This window comes from Pinus tabuliformis, chromosome 2_2 (genome assembly GCF_031772625.1).
Source record: "Pinus tabuliformis cultivar Carrire ecotype Pingquan chromosome 2_2, CPIR1, whole genome shotgun sequence".
NCBI classification, from domain to species: Eukaryota; Viridiplantae; Streptophyta; class Pinopsida; order Pinales; family Pinaceae; genus Pinus; species Pinus tabuliformis.
This window is the reverse complement of record NC_142300.1, coordinates 651,518,071-651,544,818: the sequence shown is the minus strand read 5'-3', so window position 1 is coordinate 651,544,818 and position 26,748 is coordinate 651,518,071.

Genomic DNA, 26,748 nt, shown 5'->3' with positions numbered 1-26,748 from the left:
GTCCTTAGCTTGCCCTTGAAGTCTTCATACCTAGAATCATATAACAATGCCCAGTCTCCCTCCTGAAATTGCTACTCCTTAATATGTTTGTCATGCCAGATATTCCTCTGAAGCTGAACTATCTCTGTATGTAGGAGGGTCTGCATTCTGAATTCATCCAAGCCCTTCAAATGGAACAACATTTCTTTCTGTGCATGACTGAGATCCAAATCTAGTTGGGCTGCCATCCTCAATGTGTTATATTAAAACTCAATGGACAAAAAATCCTTTTTCCCATAGACCAGGTCATAGGGTGTAAATCCAGTGGTGGTCTTCCATGTTGTATTATAGGCCTAGGTGGCCTCAACTAGTCTCTCTGCCCAATCCTTCCTGCTGCTAATCACTACCTTGGATAAGAAGTTCTCAAGTGCCCTGTTGGGCACCTCCACTTGTTCATTAGCTTGTGGATGATAAGGAGTGGAGGTTATATGCTTGATTTTGTGGTGGCTGAGCAGTTCTCCAATCATGATGGAGGTAAACTGGCTGCCTTGGTCTGTGACTAGCTCTCTAGGGTACCCAAATTTGTAGAATACATTCTCCCTTAGGAACTTATCCATATTCTCTTCTATTGCTACCTTAATTGCCTTGGTTTCAGCCCACTTTGTCAAATAATCAGTGCACACAATAATGTACTACTTTTTCTTTGAAGGAGGGTTGATAGGCCCAATGAAGTCCATGCCCCACTTGTCAAATGGCTCGAAGTTCACTTGAGGTTGTCGCGGAATTTCATCTCTTGGAGTAGGCTTTCCCATCCTCTGGCACCGATCACACTAAATAATGTTATTTTTGACATCCTGATGAAGAGTAGGCCAATAATAGCTTGCTTGTAACACTTTGAATGTTGTGCTCTTTGCTGCAAAGTGACCTCCACAAGGCCCATCATGACAGGTCATAAGGATGTCAAAAACTTCCTCTTCCCTTACACACCTTCTCAAGATTTGATCTGGGCCAAATTTGAACAGATTGCCCCCAATCCAAGTGAAGGGGGCGCCTTTCTTGACTATATTTCTCTTTTCTTTGGAGGGCATGTTTGGTGGGAACTATGATGATACCAAATAGTTTGTTATATCAGCAAACCATGGGGAGAGAACTGAAATAGAAAAAAAATGCTCGTCTGGTAAATGGTCATCCACCATTCCTTCTTCACCTGCAAGTAGATTCATCCTAGATAGAAAGTCTGCAACAACATTTTCCTTACCAGACTTATCAACAATAGTTTGATCAAACTGTTGTAATAAAAGCAACCATCTTATAATTCTAGCATTCACATCTTGTTTGTTCATTAAATATTTTATTGTAGCATGATCAGTATGCACAAATGTTTGATAGCATGTAATGTAATGCCTAAATTTTTTTAATGAATGCACAACAGCCAGGAGTTCCTTTTTAGTCACAGTATAATTTAGCTCAGCCTTTGACAGGTTCTTACTGGTAAAATAGATGGCATAGGGCAATTTCTCCTCTTCCTGACCTAAGCCTGCTCCTATGGATTTGTGTGAGGCATCAGCATGGATATGAAAAGGGAGGGCCTAGTTTGGGCCTCGAAGAATTGGTGCAGTGGTTAACTTACCCTTTCTAAGGCCTCTTGACAACTCTTTGACCATATAAACTTAGAATCTTTGGCCAACAACCCAAAAAAAGGAGAGGCTAACTTGCTGAAGTCCTTTATGAACCTTCGGTAGTATTCAGATAACCCTAAGAAACTCCTGACATCTCTCTACTTTTTTGGAGGTTGGACCCTTTGGATGATTTCTATTTTGTTTGGGTCCACCTGCAGTCCTTGCTGAGATATTAAATGACCTAGCATAGTCCCTTCAATCATTAAGAATTCACATTTTTTTGGACTGAGAGACAGATTCATTTAAATGCATTTGTGCAATACTTTGCCTAGGTTAGTAAGGGCTTCTTGAAAATCACAACCATAAGGTGTAAAGTCATCCATATAGATTTCCACTGCATCATGTATTAATTCAGCAAAAATACTCAAGACTACTCTCTGAAAAGTGGCAGGAGCATTGCATAAGACAAAAGGAAGGACCCTATAGGTGAAAGTATCCCAAGGACAAGTGAATGTGGTATTATCCTGGTCTTCTAGGTATATTTAGATTTGGTTGTACCCACTGAATCCATCTAGGAATGAAAAAAAAAACTTCTTCCCTGCCAGGCCATCTAACACTTGGTCAATGAAGGGTAAGGGAAAATGATCCCTCTTTGTGGCTTTGTTCAACTCCCTGTAATCAACACAAATCCTTCACTTACCATTTTTCTTTGGAACTAACACTAAAGGAGAGACTCACTCACTGTTTGAGATAGGGTAAATGAATCCTGCATCTAGCCGTTTTTGCAATTCTTATTTGACTATGTCTTTAAGAGCTAGATTCATCCTCCTTTGTGGTTTCCTGACTAGCTTGCAACCTTCTTTGATGCATATGTGGTGAGTACACACTGAGGGGTGTACTCCCTTCACGTCCTTGTAACTCCAAGCGAAGGATTCTAGGTTTTCTCTCAACATGTTGCATAACTCTTCCTCTTCAAGAGTAGATAGAGATGGATTAATTTTCAAAGTTTTCTCTAGGCCAAATTCTATGGTTTTGACACAGAGTGGGTTGGAATTTGTCAAGCATAAGTCAATTGGATGATTGTTCTAGGTTTCCCTTACTTCTTCTTCTAATTGTAATGAACTAGGAGTTGGACTTTGGAGCAAGTGTTCAATTAAGTCATCCTCATCTTGCTGTCCTCCTCCTATGGTTTCTTCCAAAGCATAAATTTGGGCAGAATAAACCTCATATTCTTCCTCCTCCTCCAACCATAAAGGTAAATCATGCTCTAGGGTAGGTTGAGCAGGAGGGTATAGGACTAACTGTTTCGACATATGCCCATTCTTGATGGTGATATTCCTAGCTCTACAGCTAATGTAAGCATCAGCTGTGGCCAACCATGGCATCCCAAGGATGAGAGGGTAACTAGTAAGCTTAGCCTTAGGCTAGAAAACTAGAAAATCTAAAGGGTACTCCTAGGAATCAATGGAGACCATCACATCCTCCACAATTCCCTCAGGGGTGACTGTGGAACGGTTTGCAAGTTGCAGAATTGTTGTGGTGTTCCCCAATGACCCTTGGAGGTTGAGCTTGAGCATGGTGCCCTTGGTCATCAGATTAATGGCAGCCCAAATATCAATCAAAGTGTGCAGGAAAATGGTGCCATTGATGTGCACATCTACTATAAGGCTTTTAGGGTCCAAATATTTTGGACATATTACCTACCCCAGCATTAAGTCAGACAACTGCCCAATGACATTAATGGTAGGGGCATCCCTTTTTCTTCTTCTTGTATGCTTGAAGAATTTATCCTTAATCAACTTATTGTAAATGGGGACATCTTTTATTGCCTGGAGAAGGGGGATCTTTACACATAGATTTTTCAATCCTCCCAAAAGTTCAGTTTCCTCTGGGGTAGGCTGGAGTGGTTGGGCTAATCTCTCAGGAAAGGGTGGATTTACTTTAAGGTTCCTTTCCTCTCTTTCTTTCTCAACCTCCCTATGTGGAGAGGGAGGTTGGTTATCAGCGAGAATTCTCCTATATCTTAGGTTGATCTCCTGAATTTCTACAGCATAAGTTGGGTACGATGTCTCTCCACTGTATACTTGTTGAGTCTACCTATTGTTTTGGTTTGGATTTGGCTAGGCAGGAATCTAGGGTTGTTTGGGTGGAGCAGAGTGTAGGAGTTGTGGTTGGGTAGGTGGTGGAGGCAATAGGGCTGGAACATTGTTGAATTGGGGCCTCCACCCCTGGAGTGGGGTATTCCACTGATGTTGTGGCTGAACATAAGGTTGAAATGAATGGCTGGCTGGCTAGAAATGATACTGAGATGCATAGAACCAAGGAGGGGGTGTAGACCAGGAAGGATGAGTAGGGGGTCCCTAATAAGGTATAGCTGTGGTTTGGTTGGGGTTGTAATATGCATGGTATGGCCCTTGCATACCCTGCTGGTATGGTCTAGGCCCAGGAGGTCTCCTTTGGTTGATGTAGAAAATTTGCTCAGTGACCCCTTCAGCTCCTTGACATACAGCTTTGAGTCTAGGTAAACTTGTCTGTGGAGTTGTTTTCTTCACAGACTGAGAAAATATTAATACAGTTTAATGGAAATTCGTTCCTAGGATGCCTCTTGGTGCATCTATGACAAAAGATGGCCAAAGTTCTCTCTTCTTCCTCTTCCTTCCTTTTGATGTTCATGTTGTCCAATTGCAAGGCAAGGGTTTGCAACATATCACTTTTGAAATGTTCCAGCATACTTCCAATTTCACCCTTGATGGATGAGTTGGAGGATGATGTACTGGCCATAGGTTGACTACCCCTACCCTTTTTCCTGGCTTCCCTAGAATGGTTTCTAAAGACAATCTTGATATCTTCATAGGGTAATTGGTAGATTTCTCCTCCTACTAACATGTGCAAGGTATCCAGAAGATCTTCCCTTACTCCTCTAAGTAGGACCAACTTTAGTGACTCAGGGTCAAGTGTGCACCTGGCCCTTTTGTAACTGAGTTGGAATCTTTCTTCATAGTCTTCTAAGGATTCATACTAAAAATCTCTTATTTAGTATCCTTTGACCTACAGTAGCCCCTATATTTGTCATTGAAATCCTGCTGCATCTGAGCCCAAGTTGTGATGCTATCTCTAGGTAAACCCATGAACCAGCGCAAGGCTCCATCCTTGAGGGTAGATGGAAACGGTTTTAAATTTTTCTCATCATCTGTATAGTCATAGGTTCGACATATAACAACAAAATCAAATAGGAAAGTGTTAGGGTCCTCTGTGGTCAGGCCATGGAAATGAGGTAGAGTAGAGGGGCTTATATTCTTCATCTTAGTGTCCCCATTGGTCTCCCTGATGGGGAAGGAACCCTCAATTCTCTCTCTATTTCCTCTATCATTACAGCTTTCATCTATTCATTTAGTAGGAATGGGTTCTTCCTCTTCTTCTTCCCTTGTAGGTTCTTCAAATATGTAAGGTTGCTCACCTAAAGGTTCTTCCAGTTTACAGTCACCGAAGAAGAGAGAAGGTTTACTGTTGGATGCAGTGGGGGTATTTGACAAGAATTTCCCTAAATTGTCCCTATTCCTACAAGGCATGAAAGGAAATGTTTTTGGGTTGGTTTTTGTAAGATTTTGTTAAAGCTAGAAAGTACTTTGCAGAAATGAAATTGCTGATTGAATGAAAACTACTGACATAAAAGACTACTTACTGAATTGAAATTCTATTTGCAGAAATGAAATTGCTGATTGAATGAAAGCCACTAACAAAAAGATTATTTGTTGAATTGAAATTCTACTTGCAGAATGGAAAGGAAAGCAGATAATGACAAATGAAAGAAAGGAAGCTACTAGATTACTATTGCAGAAATAAACTAATGGAAGAAAATTGAAGATTAGATAATAGAAGAAAGCAATAATCACATTCCACTTTGACACCTCCCCGTCAACGGCGCCAAAAAGTGATGAGCCTAGGTATTCCAACAAGAATCCCGCAACTCCCAGGGCTACCAACTTTACTTATCAACTTGGGGTTCGTACAAACTTGGAGGTGACAGTGCTATATGCACAAGTAAAAGTGAATGTCCTGCCTGTTGTCACTATTCATCTGGCAAGAGACCCCAAGGGTTCCAAGCCAGACTTCTATAGGGTCAGAAGAAGCTTGATTATTTAATGGAAGAAGAGCAAATCTATTCTAAGAGAGAGTTATTCTACTGCAGTATTGAAGAAAACAACTTGTAATGCTAACTCACACCATAACCTAATTAACCAATTAAAAATCTATGCTAAGCAGAATTGCTAAATCAATTGCAAACCTAATGCTGCTATCTAAGTTACAGAAGCAAAGAGCATCAAAATATACTAAGGTGCAAGAAAATAAACTAAACTAAATCTATTTTCAAGTGGAAGAGCAGTCGGGGATCGAAATTGGTGAAAGGAGGATGTAAGGGTGCAGTAATGCATAGGGACCATTGGATCGATCAATGAACAAAAGATGGATGATGGAGATCTTATCGCGGGTGATTTAGTGAATAGGTGAACGAACAGGGTTAACAAACAAGATCAACGACGGAGATCTTATCGTGGGGAACTAAGTGAATGGATGGACATACAGGATTAATCAGCAGATGAACGATGAAGATCTTATTGCGGGGAACTAAGTTAATGAATGGATGGACAGGATTAATGGATAATGGACGGCAAAGATCTTATCTTGAAAGAAATGTGCGGAAATGATGGAGCGGGTTTTTGGAGGTGGTAATCAATTTCGCGCACGCCCTCAAAGCTGTAAGCTGTATTTTTAAATTTCATGCGATTAGCCTAACTGGGTGACACGTAGCACGAGAAAACCACTTTTCTCACATGCTCTTGGGCAGATAACGACCATGCAAGAATCCGCACGAGATTGTGCAATAGCCATCAAATCAGGTGAGGCAGATCAACGACGGATATTGGCCAAGCTAGTTGGCAAGCGAGTGACATGATAGCCATTGGATCAAGAGAAAGATCGACGGTGGAGATTGGAGCACATAAAGTAGGTGGAAGACTTCACGCACGATGGTCGTTGGGTAAACTAATGAATAGGACGGTGATTGGTCAGGTTTGTTGTGGATCGGACAGTAAGGAAATTATGCATAAAGAACGTGTTGAAAGAGGTTTCGATGAAAACGACAGAAAAAACTAGTGAGGGTGAGGGTGGACCGAGAGTGAGGCAAAACGATGACAATGGAATGAAACAAGTAACTTCATCAAACAATAAACTCCAAAGCTCATGCGAGAACTAGAAACCTATGTTTTTGGGGTTGCTAAAGGGTCTCTTCCTCAAGTCATGGTCCCAGAGGGAGGAGGTGAGGCCAAGACACCTGTGGACAACCTTATGGTGATATTTTTCTCCTAGCCAACCTGGTAATTGAAAGAAGGCACCAATGGAAGTAAACTCCTTTTCTCCTAGCTAACTCGCTAATTGAAAGAAGGCACCAATGGAAGTAAACTCAAGCACAACCGATCTACTCTACACTACTGTAATGGAAATGCAGCTACTTAAGCAAATGAACAGAAAAGCCATAACTCTATGCCATACTGCTATAATGAAAATGCAGCTACTTAAGAAAATGAACAGAAAAACCATGAATCATCTACACTATATTGCTGTAATGTAAATGCAGCTACTTAAGCAAATGAACAGAAAACCAGGAATCTATGCTAGCATACATGTACAATAAAGAGGAGCTTTGGCTACTCGAGTTGGGCCCTAACCCAAGAGCTTCAGCCCTCCGATTTAACTCAGTGCTGGCTCAAAATGAAACTCATTCTTATTATCAAAACAAGAGCTAGTACATCAGCTAGTACAAGAGCTAGGGGATTGTAGCTCCCTTCCAAGAGAAGTTGGAGAACGAGAGAAGGTTGTAGCCTTCTGTAGGTAGAAGCCTGCGCACTGGTATAATACTACACCAGTACAAAATATTGTAAAAAGAAATTTCTTATTAAAAGAAAGATAGAGATGATTACAACAGGTGGTTTTCACCCACATGGGGTTTCCACCTTATATCTTGTGTTCATGTGTGTGACTGTCTGTTTTGTTTTTACTGCTCCTGCTTATTGTTTATATGGTTCTAATGCACAGATTAAAGATCAACATATGAAAAATTAACTAAATTATAAGTTTACAGCGTATACGCTAGTTTCCTTATATACAATTGTGTATACACGCAAGTTTCATTAACTAAAGTAGCATATATGAATCAGAATATGAAAATGAAATATTATTGACTTGCTAATACTGATTCACCCCCCACCCTCTCTTAGTATTATTTCCAACATCAAGCCCTTCATATATGAGTTACTGTGCGATGTTTCTCCTTTTGAATTTTGTGATGTATTATTAGGAAAACCATACTTGTGGAAGTGGCATGTTGTATATGAGTCTAGACCTCGCTCTATGATTATTACTTTGTGTGATAAGTTGTACATGATACTAGAGGTAACCCCACCTAACGCCATCTCTTTGATCACTACAAAGAAATGTAGTAAGATAATTTTCCAGAATAGGAAATTTGTTTTCCTTATGATTCACCCTCAAGGAAAGAAGAAGGTTGTGGCCACCACTTCCAGACAAGGTTCCTCAACACAACAACAATAGATGGGCAAGGTCGTGGAGGAGTACAGGGACATTTTTGCCTCACCTACAGGGGTAAATTTGCACTATCATGTCAAGCACTCCATCAATTTGATCCCAGGCATGCCACTACCCAATGGATTGATCAATCGATGCTTTGTTCTATTGAACGATGATATCAAGAGGCAGATTCAGGAGCTATTGCAGAAAGGGCACATCAAGCCATGCTCATCACTCTATGAGGGCTCGATTATATTGTGTTGGGTCCCTATAATACTAGTGATTACCCCATTACTATTGTAGTTATACCCCTTATTTATATTTTTGTGCCCCTATTACCCCATATTGTTATTTCTGTGCCCCATAGAATCCCTCTATTGTTATTTTTGTGGCTTTATATTATTATTGTTAGGTCGGCTGGATTATATTGTGACTCCTTAGACTCCTATATATAGAAAGGAGGTTTTGTCATTTGAATCATCCAAGAATTGTTCATTTATGTAATGTAAAGGAGGTTTCCCCCTCGAAGAGGCTGAATTCTAAGGCGTTGATCTATCTTTTCTATCTTTTCTTGAGCTGGTTTCATAACATTTGGTATCAGAGCTTTGGATTCTAGGGTTTCGCTGCTCCAAACAGGTCATCGTGGAATTTTCGCTATAACTTTTTTTCTGTGACGTTTCAGAAGTCACAAAAAAAAACCATTTGAGAAGAAATCGCGCTAAACCTTGGGTCCGAATTTCAGAGCTTTTCGTGTGATAGTTTCGGAGATATAATCTGAGGAAGTTGGTCTTTTTGCAGACTCCTGAATTACATTCAAAACAGGTGACCTGGGGAAAATCGTCATAACTTTCTCTCTGAGGATTGGATTGAAATTTCGTAAGAAGGTACAGAAAGAGGACGGACTGTAGTTTCTTGTATGCATTTTTCAGATCCATAGGTCGAAATAGTGACTCGTGGCACGTCGTACAAGTTTTCTCTACTGAACTAGTCTATAAGAAAGTCACTGTGGGAGATTTCGCATAACTCTTCCTTGGAGAAACCAATTTGGGTCAGACTTGTGGCATTGGAAAGAGGACTCAGAAGGCTACTACAGGTCAAAATTTCAGAATTGAATGATCCGAAATTACAGAGATACATCAGATTCAATATCAGGCTTCTACAAAGTGAAAAAAGGTGTGTAGTTTTTTTTTTTAAATTTTTGCATAAGCTTGGTTTGAAGGAATTCAAAGGGCATAGTAAAGAATTATTATCGGTAACTGATGCCCCGAGGAAAGAAAATGCAAACACCTAGTAAGGAACCTGAAAGCTCTAGCATGACTCATGAAGAAGAGGAAGAAATGCTACATGATATATCAAAATTACAAGAACAAGTGCAACAAATGTCACACTCACAAAAGCTAACAGAAGCTAAGATAAATGGCGTGGAATCTAAGATAAAGGGCATGGAAGTTAAGATGGATGATTCGAACACAGATTTGAAGAGAGACATGGAAGATTTGAAGACAGACATGGACGAATTGAAGATAAATATGAATAAGTTGCTACAAGAAATGGGCACTAAGGATGAAAGGGTACTAAAGGAAACTCATGATGAGAATAAAAGAAATGTTAATCATGATTCCATAGATGCTAATGTTGGATCGAAGACTCACCATATTCCAAAAATCGATATGAGGAAGTTTGATGGCAAGGATCCTGCCACATGGATATTACAGATGGAGCAATTCTTCGATCTCAATAATGTGCAAAACACACAAAAGGTACGTATGGCAACTGTATATTTGGAACCAAATCAGTTTGTATGGTATCAATGGCTTTGCTCTCGTAAACAATTTATCACTTGGGCAATTTTTACGGAAGAATTGATAGCACATTATGAGGATACAAAAAGCAACACTTTTTTTAGCCAATTGATAAGTCTCAAACAAAAGGGTTCAGTAATGGAGCACATTGAGGAGTTCCAAAAATTGAACATAAGGGTAAAAGATATTCCAGAGGAGCATAGGGTTGATGTGTTCATAGGGTCCTTAAAGGATAATATCCAACATGATGTTCGCCTTTGGGAACCTGATTCATTAGAGAAGGCATTCAGGTTAGCAAGAAAAATGGAAAGCAAAATTATGGCAACCAGTAAGCATACCACTCACAACTATAAAGATGGAAGTGTTGTTGCCCCTAGTCTTCCACAACTTATAAGGTTGACACCACAACAATTGGAAGAAAAAAGAGCAAAAGGGCTTTGTTACAGTTGTGATAGCAAATACACTAAAGGTCATAAGTGTGCCGAGAAGAAATTATTCTACATAGATTGTGAAGAGGAAGAAGAAAAGGAGCAAGAAAGGTCAAAAGAAGAGGATATACTCCAGGAACAAAGCCTAGATGAAGAACAATTAAATCCGACCATATCTTGTAATGCATTGGCAGGAATTACCACTCCTCAAACCATAAAGATAGAAGGACAAATCAAGAAGAAAAGGGTAATAGTGTTGATTGATTCAGGAAGCACCCACAATTTTATTCATTGTAGGGTAGCAAAAGAATTGAATTTCTTCCTATATCCAGCACCAGAGTGTCAAGTGATGATTGCAAATGGAGGAACAATAAATTGCTCTAGAAGGTGCCATAATATCAAGCTATCCATGAGAGAATATGTATTGACTAGCCCAATGCTTTCCATTCCAATGGGAGGGGATGATGTTGTACTAGGAGTCCAATGGCTACAATCCTTGGGTACAATAGCTTTTAATTTTCAAGAACTTTTCATCAAATTTTCTACGGAAGGAAAGGAAGTTGAATTAAGGGGTATTGCAGGGAAACCAGGAAAGATAATCAACTCTAATGGTATGACAAATCTTCTAAAAAAGGAGCAAAGAGGTGTAATTGCACAATTATGTTCGCTAGATGTTTCCACATCGGAATCATCTATTTCTCCAGATCTCCAAAAAGTCTTGGACAATCATTCCATGGTATTTGAGACTCCCAAAGGTCTCCCACCTATGCGCGATCATGATCATGCTATTCATCTGATTCCAGGAAGTGTTCCTCCAAACATCAGGCCGTACAGATATCCCTATGTCCAAAAAAGTGAAATTGAACGTATGGTTGCAGAAATGCTAGAGGCTGGTATAATTCAACATAGTCAAAGTTCTTTCTCTGCTCCAGTAGTATTGGTGCACAAGAAGGATGGATCATGGCACATGTGTCCGAATTATAGGGAGCTCAACAAGCTCACTATTAAAGATAAGTTCCCCATTCCTGTCATTGATGAATTACTGGATGAATTGCATGGATCAATTTACTTCACCAAGTTGGATCTTCGTTCGGGATATCATCAAATCAGAATGAAGATTGAAGACATTCCGAAAACAACATTTAGAACTCATGAGGGTCATTATGAATTTTTGGTCATGCCTTTTGGCCTTACCAAAGGCCTTTTAACATCTTAAAGAGGCAATGTGCCAAGCACCGGTCTTAGCTACACCGGACTTCACAAAAACCTTTATTGTGGAATGTGATGCTTCAGGAAATGGAATTGGTGTTGTTCTAATGCAAGATGAAAGACCCATTGCTTTTGAAAGTCGTCCAATCAAGGGAAAGTTTTTAAGAAAAGCTATTTATGAGAAGGAAATGTTGGCAATACTCCATGCACTTAAGAAATGTCGACCCTACCTAATGGGAAGACAATTCAAGGTAAAAACGGATCATGATAGCCTTAAATACTTTTTAGAACAAAGGTTATCCTCTGAAGAGCAACAAAAGTGGGTCACAAAGATGTTGGGTTATGACTTTGAAATCATCTACAAAAAAAGGAAGCAAAATGTGGTGGCAGATGCACTCTCAAGAAAGGATGAGGATGTGGAAGCATTGTTGTGCGCCATTTCTATTATCCAACCAGATTGGATAAATGAAGCAAGGGAGGAATGGAAGAATGACGAAGAAGTTTGGGCACTTATTCGAAAGCTACAACAAGATTCCAGTACGTCTGATACATTTAGCTGGCAAAATGATTCGTTATGGTACAAAGATCGCTTATACCTCTGTAAGAATTCCCAGCTAAAACAAAAGATTCTTATGGAATTGCACACTTCTCCCTTACGAGGGTACTCAGGATTTTTAAAAACTTACCACAGGGTTAAGAAGGATTTTTTTTGGGATGGCCTTAAATCAGATATTCAAAAGTTTGTGGCAGAATGTTTGGTTTGCCAACAAAATAAAGTTGAAACAATTAAGACACCGGGTCTACTACAACCTTTATCCATTCCAAGCCAACGTTGGGAGGAGGTTTCAATGGATTTTATCACAGGTTTACCCAAGTCTGAGGGAAAAAGTGTCATCATGGTGGTAGTTGATAGACTTACCAAGTATGCACACTTTTGTGCATTATCACATCCATTTAAAGCCAGTACAGTTTCTACTGCATTTATGGAAACAATTCAAAAGCTACATGGAAACCCAAAGATTATTGTAAGTGACAGAGATCCCATTTTCACTGGAAATTTTTGGACAGAATTATTTTCTTGTCTTGGTACTCAGTTAGCTCATAGCTCGTCTTATCATCCTCAATCTGATGGGAAAACTGAGATAGTAAACAAATGTTTGGAAGGATATCTTCGTTGCTTTGTATCTAATAAACAGACATAATGGGTCAAATGGTTGCCTCTGGCTGAATGGTGGTATAACACTTCCTTCCATACAGCAACAAAAATGACCCCATTTATGGCACTTTATGGGTATCAACCACCATCCATCACATCATATTTAAGAGAAAATTCTAAGGTTCAGGCAGTGGAACATCACATCGAACATCAACAACAAGTCCTCCAACTCTTAAAGGGTAACCTCGTGTTGGCACAAAATAGAATGAAACAACAGGCAGATCAACATCGCAGTGAAAGAAGTTTTGATGTAGGTGATTGGGTATTCCTACGGCTACAACCATATAAGCAAATGTCCCTAAAGCAAGCTAAGAAGGATAATAAATTATCACCAAAGTATTATGGTCCATACAAGGTGTTGCAAAAGATTGGTACTATGGCATACAAATTGGAGCTTCTTGTAGCTTCTCGATTGCACCCAGTTTTCCATGTTTTATGTTTAAAGAAGGTTATAGGCGACAAGCTCCCAGTTCAAACAATATTGCCAGAACTTGACGAGGAAGGAAAAATTATATTGGAACCGGAAGCAGTCACAGAAACAAGAACTCGACAGCTACGAAATCGATCAATTTCAGAGTATCTTATCAAGTGGAAGAACTTATCCGTTGAAGATTCCACATGGGAGGATGAGAATTTTATGCAGAAGTATCCAGAACTACTCAAGCGTTGAGGACAACACTTTTTTGAAGGAGAGGGGCATGTTGGGTCCCTATAATACTAGTGATTACCCCATTACTATTGTAGTTATACCCCTTATTTATATTGTTGTGCCCCTATTACCCCCATATTGTTATTTCTGTGCCCCATAGAATCCCTCTATTGTTATTTTTGTGGCTTTATATTATTATTGTTAGGTTGGCTGGATTATATTGTGACTCCTTAGACTCCTATATATAGAAAGGAGGTTTTGTCATTTGAATCATCCAAGAATTGTTCATTTATGTAATGTAAAGGAGGTTGCCCCCTCGAAGAGGCTGAATTCTAAGGCGTTGATCTATCTTTTCTATCTTTTCTTGATCTGGTTTCATAACATATTGGTACAAAAGAGAGATGGGGCCTAGAGACTCTGTATTGACTATCAGGTGCTGAAAGAGATCACTTTCTGGAATAGGTACCCAATTCCATGGATTGTTGACCTTCTGGTCTAGCTCAGAAAGGCCCAATATTTCAGCGATTGAATTGAAGCCTAGTTATCACCAAGTCTCTATCAAATCCTCTGATGTGTGGAAGATGACCTTCAAATATAAGGAGGGCCTTTTCAAATGGTCAGTCATGCCTTTTGGGTTGATGAATGGCCCAACAACCTTCATGAGATTGATGGACATAATATTGCGACCCTTCACCAATGCATTCATGGTGGTGTATTTACATGACATCTTGATCTTCAGCCAGAGTTGGGAAGAGCACCTCCACCATATTCGACAGGTCCTTGAAACCCAGTGACAACATAAGATGTGTGCCAATTTGAAGAAATGCACTTTTGGCATGACCCAGTTTCAATATCTTGGGTACATCATTGATGATTAGGTTGTGAATGTGGACCCGAACAAGACACAAGTCATTTGGGATTGGCCAGGCCCAACCACTCTACCAGAGCTCCGCAACTTTCTAGGCCTTGCCAATTTCTATCGCAGGTTCGTGTTGGGGTTCTCTCATATCACTTGGCCTTTAAGTCAAGTAACCAAGGGAGGAGCGATAGAAAAGTTAGTTTGGCCTAAATCCCAAAAAAAGGCATTTGTTGCGTTGAAGCATCACCTCTGCTCTTCATACAGACTACCGACCCTTATAGTTCATACAAACATAAGGGAAGTTGCAAAACGACCACCATCAGAAATGGTCCACATGCCTGGAACAATTCCATTTGAAAATTGATTACAAGAAGGGAAGAACCAACAATGTTGCATACTACCTCAACCGACCACCAGTCATGGCACCAACCGCTGTGCTCAACTCTTGTGGGCAGGACACTACAGGGTGGCCTCATCTTTACAAGAGCGATCCAGAATTCGGTAACACATACCATACACTCCTGGAAGGTAAGAAAGTTCTGAATTTTCACCTCTAGGATGCACTTTTATGCCACCTAGGACAAATATGTGTTCCTTTAAGCGACCATGTCAAGATGATTTGGGAGGCGCACTACAGTCAAGTCGCTAGACATTTTGGGGTAGAGAAAACAATGGTTATATTACATGATTATTTTTATTAGATGAACCTTTGATAGGACGTTGGGAAGTACATTAGATCCTACACTTCGTGCACTATTGCCAAGCTGACCATAAGGAAGCAAGGCCTATATACTCCTCTTCCTACTCCTAGTCGACCTTGGGAATCCATATCAATGGATTACATGTCTATCCTTCCTTCTACTAAGCATGGAAACAACTTCGTTTTCGTGGTCATCGACAGATTCTATAATTGGTGGGTTCGAATATTGCAGCAATGATGTTGCAACTCCTGGGACTCCCTTCTTTCCTTTTATCAACCCGGTTGTTCGTAACAAACTTTGAAGCGACAGTGCTATATGCACAAGTACTAGCTCTTGCCGCAGGCTGTCACTTGATCAGCTGGCACAAGTCCACTAGGAGCTTAAGCCAACTTCTATGAGCTCTTAGAAGAATCTTTTAACTATGATGGATGAAAGCTAACTCAAAGGAGGTAAGTCTACTTGCAGAAAGAAGCTGAAAGCTGAAAAGAAATGCAAACCCTAGCAAACCCTAGTTTTATCGATTAACCCTACTGGTGCAAGAAAAGAGATGAAAGCTGTGGGAATGGATGCCATCGACTCTTGGAAAGGTAAAATGCATGTGACTAAGCTACTTTTGAAGTAAAATCTGGAAAAAGCATATTTTTGTATTTTTGAGTAATTTTGCAAAATTATTATGCATGTGCTTTAGCGATTTTTGACTGTGCAGAGTTTGATTGGCGAAAGGAAATGGACTAGGCACTTGCAAGAGGTTGGGAAGGTGAGAAGATGGCCTAAGGGGTCCCTAACACCCTTCCAGAGAGTTTCATAGTGATCAGATCTCGAAAAACTGCTCACATGAACTTCTACAGGAAGTTTGCATGGGTTCTACAGGATGTTCTACAGGAAGAGCCGAAAGAGGATTTTGGAGGGTTGATGGTGAAAAAAACAGTGGGAAAGTGGAAATGGAGGTTCGATGAGGATGTGAAGGGGTCTAGGACCTGGTGAATGAATCTAAGGAGTGATTAAGGTGGTTGGATTTGTTCAAGGATGGAGGGAGAAATCCAACCCTCCTTAACTTTAGGAGCTTGGATGCTCAAAGCTGCAGTTAATCAGCCACTTCACAAAATCTGCTCGGCTGCCCCTTGAAATCATCTTTGGTGGGTTGTTGAACTCTGAGCTGATGAAGAACTCAAGGAAGGGGTCATTTAGTGCAGGAGACACCCTTCCTACGAATCCTCAGCCTTGTTCCTTCGTATTTGGTTGTCAACTTGCTCATAAATGCTTGACCTTGGTCCAAAATATGTCCAAAAATCTGCAATAAGCATGTATTAGACTTTATGGTCAAGTGACTGTTCTCATTCATTCAATTAACATAAATATATTCAAAAGCATGCATGGAACTATGAAGAATGGTGGATTAATCGAGAATAATAGGCAAAATGAGCCCAATAAGTTACCCATTTTTGGGGCTCATCATCACCCCCCTGCTGAATGTGTTGCTCATCCTCTGAGCAACTAATCCAGCTCATCATCTTTGATTGCTTTGAATGCATCTCTGACATCCCAGGCTTCTGGGGTGATGTCCTCTTCTCGGTCATGAAACCTTGCTTTTCTCTCTACCTCCTCCCACTGCCTGTGTTCTTCTTTTTCTTTGGCCCCTTCCAACAGTCGCAAAAGAAATGGAGGATTGAACTTTAGGCCAATCCAGCTGGCCTTCAGATGTTGTATTGACTGTTTGTAGAGGGGTACTCTGGCCAAAGCCTCCCGTATCCTTGTTGGGGAGTGGTATTCCCTTATTTTCAGACTGTGGGACAATGTGTTCCATCTCCTGGTGCAAGCATGGATGCAGTTATCACCCAACAGTCTCTCCATGTTCTCAAAGTGAGCAATGGCCTAAGCTTGTCTTTCAATGTAGTCTGGGAGAACCTGAGGGTTGTTGGCCAGGTGCTGATGGGCATACACTAAAGCTGAGGGATCTTCTGGTTCTGCTCTGATCATGAGTGGCTCACTCAACTCCCTGTCCATAACTTCCCAAATTTCTACTGCCCTCTTTTCCTCATGGTTTAACCAAGAGGCCATGGCCATTAGTTGCACATCCCCCAATGCTGCATTGGGGTCCCATAGGTTCATGTTTGGAAGTGCCAAGTTGTGTAAATATAATTATGCTAACTTGGCCTTATCCTCAGCTGAGCTACTATCACACAAATGTATGAGCTAATTGTAGTTTCAGAATGGAATGGTGCCCCTTTGGGCCAATGTGTTAATTTGAAATTGCAACCATTGATCCTTAAGATATAATGCATATGACTTTATAGGTTGCCTACATTGTGAGGCTTCTACTGCCCAGCTAGCCATGTAGGCCATTTGGGCTTCTTTCTCTTGCACCTGTTGTTTCAAAGCCTATATTTCTTCTGCTGCCTGTGACTCCTTTTCTTGTAGCAGTTTTGTTATCATCTCAACATCAGTTGGCATTTTTTCTTCTCTCTGTTGTTCCTTGGTTGTTTCCCTGTCTACTGGAGGTCCTTCTTGCTGTTGCTGCTCTCCCACAAAGGACGGTCTATCTTCCTTATGACCTTCCTGTAGCTGCAACTGCTTCCTTAGTAGCTCATTCTCTTCCTATAGTTTGGCTCTCTGACTGCTTTCCATGTGCCTCACCATGGCCAACTCTTTCCTTGATTCCTTTAGTTGTTCCTCCAGGTGGCCTATGTCTGCAACACCCTTGGATTTGGAAATCCTCATCCAAGTGTGAGTCCTAACCTGCTCTTGTTCCAATGCAAAGAAGAGTGGTACAACAAACTTCTGTGGGATGATCTTCCCACCTTCTAACAGGTTGTAATATGAGCCCAAGCTAGGCTGAGGGCTTGGCTCCAGTATTTCTTCAGTCTTTTCTTCTTCCTGTGGTTGTTTGGCTGCCTTCTCCTCCATTTTATCGATTTCTTTTAACTTCACCAGAGTTTCCTGTAGAGACGTTTTAGCTTCCTGTAGAGCTATTTTTGAGTCCATCATCCTAATTCTTTCTCTCCAGGTGGAGGTTTTTGGGCTTCCTCTTTCATAGGTGATAGATATCTTTGAAGGAGACTCTTCTTTTGGTTTAGTGGTTGTGTCATTAATGACAATTGGTTCCTTTGATTGTGGCTGGGGTTTGCCCACTTTGATCTATGTGCTCCTCCTAGCTTTAAAGTACATGGAGGTTTGCCTCTTTCTCTTTCCTTTTTGTTTTGCAGGTGTGCTTAATGCAGCAAGCACAACTGCTGCCTCCCTTGCCAATGTTTCCAGGGATTTCTCTTCCTGCTGGTCTTTTTCTTCACTTCCTGTAGAAATCTCTGTGTCCACTGTTTCTGTCTGTGTGACTGATATCTCAAGGTGTGCCTTTTCCTTCTCTTTCTGGGTGCCTGCCTTAGCTGTGGCAGCCTTCATTTGGGCCTTTTCAGCCTTTTCCTTTCTACTCTGTATCCTCTTTTCCCTTGCTGTTTTTGCTGTTGTTTCTTCCTCTATTTTAGGCTCAACAATCTTGCTAATTTCTTTCTGTTCTTCCTGTGCTTCCTCTATTCTGCCTTCTGCTTGGATGCCCTATGTGCCCTCATCATTGTTTTTCTCCATTTCCTCAGTTTGCTCCCCCTCCTCACTGCTGGATGGAGTGATGTTTTCAGCCAAAGTTCTAATGTTATCATTTCTAGACATGTTTATGAAGATTTCCCAAGATATGGGGATAGTGTAGGTGTGTAAAGCATCTTCCACCAATAGTTTGATGAGCCCATGGTGGGCCAACTGGTCTGGGATCCCTTCATTTAGCTTTGTACCACATTCAATTAGGGACTGAAGAAGGAAATATGGGATGCTTAGTTTCTTGGCTGGAGGCAAGTCAATCCCATGCCTTAATTCACATAACAACCTGAAATGGTATCCATAGATGATGCTAAACCTCCCTTCACATGTGATGTACTTCATAATTTGATAACTAACTTCACTCCAGAGAGGGGGCAGGCTTGTCCTTCTAACTCCATTTTTGTCCTCTACAGGATGCTCCTCGGGCAGAAAAAATGTTTTCTTAGCAATCTGGCCCAATGATCTCTCTTCCTTGCTCCAAGGGAGCCCCAATGGTAGACCAGTAATTCTACTAATGAGCTCAGGGGTGAGTTCTAGGGTCAAACCCCTAAAACTAACTGTGGCATGTGTCTTTGAATGTGGTCTCAGGGATATTAAAAACTCTTCGGTTATCTCCTCATCATGACCCTGAATTTTGTCAAAGAAGGATATCCAATTTGCTCGGGTGAAAAGGTCCACCACCTCAGGGTGCTCGTACAGCTTGCTGGAGTCTGAGGGCTCTTTCCTTATGAATCCCCCTGGCATGGTGTTGAGTGTTCTTCTTATGTATTAATCAGAAAAGAAAATGCTCAGGAAAACAACAGTCAATCACTGAAATAGAGGATAGCTGAATTTGGTGTCTTCTAAACCTAGGAAGGAGTTTCTCGTGTGTTCCTTACAACCCCAGATAGCAATAACTCCCTTGTTTTTGTCACCCAGAATTTGACTGTCTATCTATTGAAAGGAGAATTTGGTTTTTGCAGAACAGAGCATAAGGACACAAATTCTCTTCTCAGCACATAGATAGATATGTAAATTCAGTTTTTCATACACACAAGGTGGCCTCTACTGCAGCATGTATCTTCCTTACAGGAGAATTTTAAAAATGATGAGGAGATTTCGGAGTGCAGAGAAAGAACTTAGGTAAATACAGTGAAATATGCAGGCAATCTTTCATGGTTTGTTCAATACACAGGTAGACTTTTATTTTTCAAACTGATGTCATTCAATTCACCACCTTGCACAAACAAATCATGCACAGAGAAGTTCTCTCGGGCCTACCTCGTTTGGAGCTTGAAATTCAATGAAAACTCTGGGTTTCCCTTCTGCCGAGCGGTTCTCTGACTTTCCTGTAGAAGGCTCCCAGTTCCTGTAGAATGGAATTGTGCTTTTGATAGAGCCCGATAAGCGAGATATTTTTGAAAATAGCCAAAAAACTAGTGGAGGACGACTGGTTAAGTGTTCTTGGAAGTGGTGGATACGTAATCTAGTTGAGAACTACGTGAGTTCAGAATGAATAGAGGGTGGTGCATGTTTCGATTGAGCATCTTTTAACTGCGGCGTGATTCGTGGTGAGGGGATGAGATGGCCGGACTGGATCGTTGATCCGACGTCACAGCCATAATGTTTCTGTGTGTTTCTAACCACCATCACCTCCACTCTCCCGTTATCTACTGCCACCACTATCAGTCCCGACGATTTCTCTCTGAATGGACACTCCACACGTGCTGGCTGCACATCTAATCAACAATTTTGAATGTAACGGGCCTCGTTTGGATTTCACGAGGATATGTAACTAGCCGAGGGTGGCTAGTTGACTGGCCACTGATTTCACCCAATCCGAACCATTCCCATAGTCATGCAGCTTTTAAAATATGATTTATGCAATTGAAGAATGAGTTTAGGCACTTACCTGCGTGGTCGCGGCCGTGTTATGCATATTTCAGGTTTTGGAACCCATTCCTGTATTTGTTGTTGTTGCATGCATACTGCATGCTTGGCCTCTACTACTACTGATGTTCTTACATTCAAGAAGAGCTCCATGCATGTCTCTTCTGCCATACTTTGTTGTCCCTGTCTCTGGAGTATGTCTTTCAGCGGGATCAGCTGCTACAGGATTCCTGTAGCATGTCCTGTCGCTGCTTCTCCTCCTGGAATGCAAGCTAGAATGAGCAGGGCTATACCACTGACGAGGGTCTCAGCTGATGAGGAATCTAGATGGAGGGTAACAGGTATGGTGAGTGAAAAACTGCTACTTGATTTGTCATTAACAAGTTTTTGCTGGCAGTATGAAGAAAACAGGATTTCTGTGTATGACTGTGCAGGAACATAAAAAAATGAGTGCAATGGAGGTGTACGGAGATGGAAAAAGGTGACATATGGTGATGGATGGAAACAAGGATGTTTATAGGCCTCATGGATAGATTCCCAACCTTCGGGTCCTCTTTGGAGATCAATTTTGGCTTGTTTGCAGGCTCTACAAGATCTTCCTGTAGAAGACATAGAACTTCTTATAGAAGGTGAAATCTTAGTTCGAATGAGACCAAATCTTAGGAAAGGGTAGTGGTCATGGAGGAATGGATTGTGAGGGATGCTTGCAGCCTGGTGCTGACCTCTGTCTTTGTCTTATGCGATCCTCCTAACCTGCAATGTCCTTCCTACAACCTGCAATTATTCAATAGAAATTAGGTTTATTTTTATTTTTCTCTTTTCTTCTTTCTTTTTTCTCTCTCTCTTTTTTTTTTTTTTTGAGACAGATGGGGCACCTCCAGGAGGTTTTCACCCTCACTGTCTACCCTGGGCACCTCCAAGAGGTTTTCACCCAAGGATCTTTTATTTTATTTTTTATTTATTTATATTTTTTTTGTATTCAAGGTGTGGGTGGAGTGGAGGTAGGGGCCTGCTCCACTACCAATACTGATTTATCCAGAGTTTCAATGCACTCCTACTTAGAAAGGGGCTTCCTGTAGATTTTCAATCAATGCCCATTGATGACCATGGGGATGGCTTCTTCATCAATGGTCCTAATAAAGATTGAAACGTTGTTGTTGCATCTCTCCACTATATATGGTCCCAACCATCTTGTCCTCAGCTTCCCTTTGAAATCCTTGTATCTTGAATCATATAACAACACTCAATCTTGTGACTAAAATTGATTTTCTTTAAGGTACCGGTCATGCCATATCTTCCTCTGAAGTTGGACCACCTCTGAGTGGAGAAGGGCCTGCATTCTCTGTTCATCTAGTCCATTCAACTGAAGTAATCTTTCTTGTTGTGCATGGCTGAGATCTAGGTCCAACTGAGCTGCCAACCTCAATGTGTTATATTCAAATTCTATGGTCAACAAAGCCTTCTTCCCATAGACCAACTCATAAGGTGTGAAACTTGTTGTAGTTTTCCAAGTAGTGTTGTAGGCCCAGGTGGCCTCAACCAAGCGATTTGCCCAATATTTTCTGCTGCTGCTTACCACTTTAGTCAAAATCTCTTCCAAAGCTCTATTAGTGACTTCCACCTGTCCATTTGCTTGCAGATGATAAGGGGTGGAAGTTCTGTGCTTAATCCTGTCATGAGCGAGCAAGTCTTCAATCAGGTTAGAAGTAAACTGACTTCCTTGATCTGTGACTAACTCTCTTGGGTAGCCGAACTTGTAGAAGATATTCTCCCTCAAAAACTCAACCACTTTTTCTTCTATTGCTGCCTTGATTGCCTTTGTTTCTGCCCACTTTGTCAGGTAGTCCGTGCACACAATGATGTAAGACTTTTGGTTTGAAGGAGGGTTGATAGGACCCACAAAGTCCATGCCCCACTTCTCAAATGGCTCGAAAGTCACTTGAGGTTGGAGGGGAATTTCATCCCTGGGAGTCGGCTTTCCCATCCTTTGACATCGGTCACATCGGCTGATGTATCTCCTGACATCTTGATGAAGAGTGGGCCAATAGTAGCTTGCTTGTAGAATTTTGAAAGCAGTTCTTTTTGCTGCAAAGTGGCCTCCACAAGGCCCATCATGACAGGTGAGGAGGATGTCAAAAACTTCCTCCTCCCTAACACAACACCTCAAAATCTGATCTGGGCCAAGTTTAAACATGTTACCCCCAATCCATGTGAATGGGGCACTTTTCCTCACGATCTTTCTCTTCTCTTTTGAGGATAGGTGTGGCGGGAACTGTGTTGAAACCAAGTAATTTTCTATATCAGCGAACCATGGAGAGAGTACTGAAATAGCAAATAGGTGTTCATCTGGCATTTGATCATCCACCAACCCTTCTTCACCTGCAGACAAATCTATTCTAGACAGAAAATTAGCAACAACATTTTCCTTACCTGGCTTATCAACAATGGTCAAATCAAATTGCTGCAATAAAAGTAACCATCTAATGACACGATCATTTACATCAGGTTTATTCATTAAATATCTAATTGCAGCATGATCAATGTGTACGAATGTTTGATAACCAATGATGTAGTGTCTGAACTTGTTTAGGGAATGGACTACAGCTAGGAGCTCTTTGTCGGTCATGATATAGTTTAACTCTGCCTTGGATAGGTTTTTACTGACAAAATATATGGCATATGGTAACTTCTCTTTGACTTGTCCTAAGGCTGCTCCTATGGATTTCTTCAAGACATCTGTGTGAATGTGGAAAGGCAGGGCCCAGTTTGGACCTCTCAAGATTGGGGCAGTTACCAGCTTACCTTTCAACGCATCCAGAGCCTCTTGACAGTTGTCAGTCCATATGAACTCAACATCCTTCCCCAAAAGACCAAATAATTGAGAGGCTAGCTTATTGAAATCTTTAGTGAATCTTCTATAGTATCTCGCTAAGCCTAGAAAGCTCCGAACATCTCTTACCTTCTAAGGAGGTGGAACCCTTTGGATGATAGCAATCTTGTTGGGATCCACCTATAATCCTTGCTGAGAAATGGTATGACCTAGCATGGTCCCTTCAGTCATCAGAAATTCACATTTTTCTGGACTGAGGGACAGGTTCATTTCAATACACTTGGTTAGAACTTTTCCCAGGTTAATCAATGCTTCTTGGAAGTTGGACCCATAAGGAGTAAAGTCATCCATATAGATTTCCACCGAATCATGAACCAGTTCAGCAAATATGCTCAATACTGCTCTCTAGAAAGTGGCAGGAGCGTTGTATAATGCAAAGGGAAGGACCTGGTAGGCAAAGGTACCCCATGGACAAGTGAAAGTGGTATTATCTTGGTCTTCCAGGCTGATTTGGATCTGATTATACTCGCTGAACCCATCTAGGAAGGAGAAGAACTTCTTCCCTGCCAACCCATCTAACACTTGATCTATGAAAGGTAAAGGGAAATGGTCCTTCTTGGTGGCTTTGTTAAGTTCTCAATAATCGACACAAATTCTCCACTTCCTGTTTTTCTTCGGCACAAGCACCAGAAGAGAAACCTACTCGCTGTCAAAGATGGGGTAGATGAATCCTGCATCCAGCAAATTTTGCAATTCTTCTTTGACAATGTCTTTAAGGGCTGGATCAATTCTCCTCTGAGGCTACCTGACTGGTTTACAATCCTCTTTAATGTAAATGTGATGGGTACAGACTGAAGGGTGGACTCCTTTCATCTCCTTATAGCTCCAAGCAAAAGCATCCAAATGGCGGTTCAATAAGCTACACAGCTCCTTCTCCTGAGAGGGGGATAGGGATGAGTTGATCCTCAAGGTTCTTTCTGGGCCAAATTCCACATTCTTAACTCGGGGGGAGGTCAAATCAGCCACACAGAGATCCACTAAAGCACTGGCTTGGGTGTCTTCTACCAACTCTTCTAATGGTAGCACGCTGGGAGGTGGATTCTGAATCAATTTCTCAATAAGGTCATCCTCAGTTTGAGGACTTCCCCTAGTGGCTTCAACTATGCACACTGGAGCAGAGTAGACTTCATCCTCATCCTCCTCCTCCAACCAGAGAGGTAAGTCATGTTCTAGAAGAGGTTGGGCCGGAGGACATAGGGCGAGCTGTTTGGACGTAGGCCCATTCTTGATGGTCATGCTCCCAGCTCGACAACTGATGTAAGCATTTGCGATAGTGAACCAAGGCCTTCCTAGAATGAGGGGGTATCAAGTGAGTTTTTCCTTTGGCTGAAGGACCAAGAAGTCCGCAGGGTACTCCCAAGAATCAATGGAGACCATGACATCTTCCACAATCCCTTCGGGGGTCACGGTGGAGTGGCCTGCTAACTGCAGTACTGTCAAGGTCTTTCTTAGGGAACTCTGAAGGTTGATTTTGAGCATAGTGTCCTTGGTCATCACATTAATGGCAACTCCTAGATCAGTCAGGGTGTGGGGGATTATGGTGCCATTGATGTGGACATCAATTATAGGACTCTCAGGGTCCAGATATTTTGGACAGATTACTTGTCCCAACATTAAGTCGGACAGTTGTCCTATGACATTGATAGTTGGGGCATCTCTCTTCTGCCTACCTAGGTGCCTGAAACACTTCTCTTTAATCAATTTTTTGTAGATTGGTACATCTTTTATGGCCTGGAGAAGTGGTATTTTCACACATAACTATTTAAGCTCACCCAGAAGTTCAGTCTCTTCTGGGTTTGGTTGCGTGGTTCCAGTTAGTCTCTCAGGAAAGGGTGGAATGGATTTGGGTTCACTTTCCTATTTCTCTTCCTCATCCTCCTTACGAGTAGGTTGGCTATCTGGGAGGACCTTCCCAGATCATAGGTTGATCTCCTGAATCTCCACAACATAAGTAGGGCATGTTATCTCTCCAGTATATACCTGCTGGGCCTGTCTGTTATTGGGGTTCAGGTTTGGTTGGGTAGGCATCTAGGGTTGTCTCGGAGGAGCAGGAGGTAATGGTTGTGGTTTAGCAGGTGGTGGAGGAAAATTGGCGGGAGGAGAGTTGTATTGGGGCCTCCACCCCTATTGAGGTGCATTCCACTGAGGTTGGGACTGAACATGAGAATGAAATGAATGAGCAGTAGGTTGGGTATGGTATTGAGATGGATATGACCAAGGAGGGGGTGCGAACCAAGAAGGTATGTGAGTGGATTGGTTGGGGTTGTAATAAGTTTGGGATGCCCCTTGCATCCCCTGCTAGTAAGGTATGAATCCATGTGGCCTCCTTTGGTTTAGGAAGTAGAGTAGTTTAATGGCTCCTTCAGCCCCTTGGTACATAGCTTTAAGTCCGGGTAAGGTTGGGCACTGGTTTGTAGGGTGGTCTTCCTCACAAACAAAACATACCTCTACTGAGTGCAATGGACACTCGTTCCGAGGATGTTTCCTTGTACATATGGGACAAAAGATGGCCAAAGCCCTCTCAGCTTCCTCTTTCTTCCGTTGGAATCAGAAAGTATCCAGTTGCATGGGAATGGTCTGTCTCATCTCAATTTTAAGGTCTTCCATCTGATTTGCAAACTCATGTTTGGAGAAGGTGGCGCTAACTGAAAGTTGATTCCCCCTACCTCTTTTCCGGGTTGCCCTAGAATGGTTTCTAAACACAATCTTTATGTCATCATAAGGTAGTTGGTAGATGTCCCCTCCAACCAGCAAATGGAGGGTATTTAGAAGGTCTTCAAGGATTCCTTGGAGTAGAACCAGCTTTAGAGATTTGGGGTCAAGTGTGCACCTGGCCTTTTTATAACTGAGTTGGAAGCTTTCTTCATAATATTCTAAAGATTCATCGCTTCCCATGGTCATCCGAAAGATTTCTCCCTTTGTTTCCTTTGACCTACAGTAATCCCGGTATTTGTTGTTAAAGGCTTGCTGCATCAAAGCCCAAGTTGTGATACTGTTTCCAGGTAACCCCATGAACTAGCGCAGTGCTGCATCCTTGAGGGTAGAGGGAAAGAGTTTCAACTTCTGCTCGTCTTTTGCATAGTCATAGGTTCGACAAAGGACAACAAACTCAAACAAGAAGGTATCAGGTTCTTCAGTGGTCAACCCATGGAAGTGAGGTAAGGCTGAGGGACTTATGTTTTTCATTTTTGTGTCCCCATTGGTCTCTCGGATGGGAAAGGCACCTTCTATTTTGTCCTCATCACTTATGTTGTTCCTGTGTTCAGCCATGGTCTCAGGAGGAATGTTTTCTTTCTCTTCTTCTATTAGAGGATCTTTGTGTATCTCTGGAGGTTTACTGCCACTGAAGAAGAGAGA